General features: G+C 43.4%; 2 pseudogenes; one reads left to right on the forward strand and one right to left on the reverse strand.

Moving 5' to 3' along the window:
• Positions 1-4088, reverse strand: part of LOC102849560 — a 72187-nt pseudogene that overhangs the window by 39666 nt on the left and 28433 nt on the right.
• The window catches only part of LOC102846460, a 23426-nt pseudogene that overhangs the window by 11112 nt on the left and 8226 nt on the right, over positions 1-4088 (forward strand).

The raw sequence follows: 4088 nt of genomic DNA on the forward strand, positions 1-4088 counted from the left end.
CCTTCCTTCCTTCCTTCCTTCCTTCCTTCCTTCCTTCCTTCCTTCCTTCCTTTCTTTTTCTTTCACTAGCTTCATTCTAGATTAAGAAGCAGGAAATTCATTGATCTCTTCTCTTCTAGAAGTTGTCCAAAAAGCTTATGATCATCTCTTGGGCTTTCGTCTGATGAAAGAAAATTACACATACTCCAACTTGGTAACCTTCATTCATTGGGAGATCATCAACAGACAACTCTCTTTGATGTCATGGAAAACCATGGTATATTAAAATTCCCTGATGAGTCAGATTTCACTTTACCAACAGTACATCGGAGAAGGAACAATGAAGTAAGTCACTCTGCTGAACTTAATGGAGATGAGAACACCTTACACCTTGCTGACTACGAACAATTTGGGACTGGAATGATTTTTCCTGAAGGTTGTAAATCCCATAACACAGTGCGCAAATTCCACAGAAATCAGGCAACTTACAAAATTAAGAAATCCCATTGTACATAGTGATTGTGGAAAAAACCTTGCGTGGCATTCAGATATCACTATCCACCAACGACCTCATGCTGGGGAGAAACCCTATGTGTGCAGAGACTGTGAGAAAGGATTCATCACAAAGTGTAACCTCACTGTCCATCAGCAAACTTTTAAGAGGGAGAAACCATACATGTGTCCTGTTAGTGCAAAAGCTTTCAGTAATAAGGGACATTTATTTCCTCACAGCGAATTAATAGTGGAGAGAAACCGTATAAAGCCCGTGAATGCATAAGAGTTTCATCAAGAAGTCAAAACTCACTAGACACCAGCGACGGCAACTGGGAACACCTGCTGTATATGGAGTGAAGGTGGCAAAAAAGCTTCATGAGAAAGAATGACCTCACTCTCCATCCGCAAACAAGTTCAGGAGAGAAATCCTGGAAATGTGGAGAGTGTCATACAGCACTGACCCATAAGACAGGGGTATGGGATGTAGCCCCAGCAAGCCAAGGACACCCAGGAAGACACTATACATTGTTGACTTGAAGGCTTTTAGGTTTTAAGAAACCAGCCAAAGCCAAAGCCTTGCTCATGCTTTCTTGTAACTCTAAGTCATTTTCAATGTGTAACTGTCAGAGTTAGAGGGGAGAACATACTTTATATATAAAAAAAAAAGACAGGGGTGACTTTCCAGCGGGGAACTCGGGAGAAATCGTACGTGTGCACTGAGTGTGGAAAAGGTACAATTCAGAACGGACATCTCGTTATTCACAGGAGCACAGACAGTGGAGAAAAATCCCTATGTGTGCGCCGAGTGTGGGAAGGGTTTCCTTCAGAAGGGACATCTCATGATCCACAAGCGCACACATACTGGAGAGAAACCCTTCGTGTGTATCGAGTGTGGTAAAAGTTTTAGTCAGAAGGAACACCTCATTATTCATAAGCGCACACATACTGGAGAGAAGCCTTATGTGTGCCCTGAGTGTGGCAAAGGGTTCAGTTAGAAGGCCCTCCTCATTATTCACAAGCAAACACACACTGGAGAGAAACCCTACAAATGCGATGAGTGTGGCAAAGATTTCATCTGGAAGTCAAAACTCGCTAGACACCAGCAGTGTCATACTGGGGAGAAACCTTACACATGCAAGGAGTGTCGGAAAGGCTTCGTCAGGAAGCACGACCTCACCCTCCATGAGCGCATTCATACTGGAGAAACCTTATAGATGTGATGAGTGTGGTAAAGGGTGTTCTCAGCGGGGCGCACTCACCATCCACCACCGAACGCAAACCAGCGAGAAACCCTACGTCTGCAGAGAATGTGGCAAAGGCTTCATCAGTAAGAGTCGCCTGACCGTGCATCAGCGAACTCATAGTGCAGAGAACCCTACAAATGTGATTGTGGTAAGGAATTCATGAAGAAGGAAAGGCTCACTGTCCACCAGCGAGCACACACTGGAGAGAAACCCTCCGAGGGCCCCGAATGTGGAAAGGGTTTCAGACAGAAGGGACACCTCATCAGCCACAAGCGAACGCACACTGGAGAGAAACCCTGTGTGTGCGGCACATGCGGAAAAGGATTCAGTCGGAAGGAGAAACTCACGTTTCATCACAGAAATCATACCGGAGAGAAACCCTATACTGACAGCGAATTTGGTACAAACTACAACCAACAAGTCGTTTCTCATACCACTTCAGCGGTTTCAGAGAAGGAAGACCTCCTTTTCATGTACTGAATGTGGAAAATCTTGTGCCCAGCTGTCAAGCATCACTACACTGAAAGGCTATAAGCCTTTTCAGTGCAGACTGTGTCTGAAAACGTTCAGGATGAAGCAAGAGCTCACTGTCCATGAAAGATCTCATAAAAGTGAGTCATATAGTTGCCAGGAATATGGACAGATTGTTATATATCTTTCTCATTTTCATTTGCATCAAAGAAAACCCAGGAGAGAATTGTGTGGATTCTGCCCTGGAGGAAAACCTTTTCCCAGAAAGTTTCATGTCGCCACAAAGCAGTGCTGCCCTGTGGGAGAAAAGGGCTATTAACGCAGCGATTGTGCGGATGTGTCATTTCGCAGCTCTGACCTCAGTAAACGTCAATGTGCTCCTAACAGGAATGTACCCTTGAGAGGCCTCTGGAGAGAACAGAATAGATCCTGTGGAGAAACTGGATGAAATGACCCGCGATACTGTCTTCAGTGTTCAGTATAGAGACTGGAAAAGCCTGAAAACCTCATTCTACATAATCAGTTCTATCACCAAGACATAACATGATGTGACCAGAAACACAGGCCCAGCTAGGGTTCTTTCATACCAATAAAATGAATGAACATCTGAGTTAATAATGAGTCAAAACAGTAAGCATTCATAATTCACATGTATTTAAAGGGCTGAATTTAAAAACTCATAGCAAAGACATTGTGGCAAGACAACTGCACAAGCAGGAACTGAGTGAGGCACAGAAGAAGCGCGATTTCCTCATGACATCACAAGGAATGAAATGTACTTTGCAGACAAGAAACCTCCGCCCTTAATATTCCAGAGATAGGATGTTGTGCTTTGCAAATCACTCTATTCCTGAGATCAAAGAATGTCAGCAGAAGGTCAGGTAGATAAAAATACAGCTTCATTACTAAAGACATTTTTCTGTAATTCCTCGTATTAATAAAATCTATGAGAGGTCTTAACTCTGGGCTGCAATCTTTGAGCTGTTACCCTTTTGCTTAGTCTCTTTCAAATATCATTGTGGTGTCCACATCTTTTCTTTGTTTCTGGTCAAAAACAATAAATAGTATAAGTATCTGAAACAGAGAAGATCATCATTCAGTCGGAAACCAGCCTAATGTCTGATCTCGGTGGAGTGCCACTATTTCAGACAGGATTCCCTTAATAAAGAGTTGTCCTTGGTACACCTTCCCCCTTTTGGTCGCCGATTCTCCTGTATCCAAGCATATTGGGGAATTTGAAAGGTTTTACTCCAGGGAAATAGCCCAATATATTCAGGACGGCTTCCAGAAATGTCCTTGCAGCCTTGAGTCACGGCTTTAGACCAGTGTTAGAAGTCTCAGTCCTGCCAATATTATCTCCCCACCACAGCCTTAGCCAGCTGTTACCGAGTTCTCAGTCCTACAAATTTTGGCAGCCGGTCCACCCTGAATTCTCCAGCAAACTTGGGTAAAGGCTCTCAGCTCTGGCTCCAATTTGATAGCAGTTCCAAGATCCCATCTCATGTCACATCTTTAGGGCACCCATAGCTGTTTCTATTTTTCAAAGGCTATCTTTTTTTTTTTTTTCTGCCTGGAGAAATTCTGATTCTGCAGTTAGAGTTACTCAATTTATTGTAGAGACTAGTCAATCCTCTTAAAGAGTGTTGAAACCAACCAGTGCCCTGGTGTATAGGCTCACACGCCCTATTTGAATATTCTTGTTCCTCCACGCGGTCAGCTCTATTCAGATGGCTGGAAAAATCATGTTGAAAGACAAAATCCATGCAGTGCTAAGACCTCTAAATTCCAACCTTGTGAATGTGGAATCGCTTCTCAGTGACTTTTGCTTCTCACTGCTGAAGAATATTGGATTTTGGGCTCTTATTTTCTGTGTATTTTAGAAAAGCCCCACTTCTTGCT

The sequence above is a fragment of the Elephantulus edwardii genome, unplaced genomic scaffold, assembly GCF_000299155.1.
Source record: "Elephantulus edwardii isolate Elephantulus edwardi_28Jun2011 unplaced genomic scaffold, EleEdw1.0 scaffold00208, whole genome shotgun sequence".
NCBI lineage: Eukaryota > Metazoa > Chordata > Mammalia > Macroscelidea > Macroscelididae > Elephantulus > Elephantulus edwardii.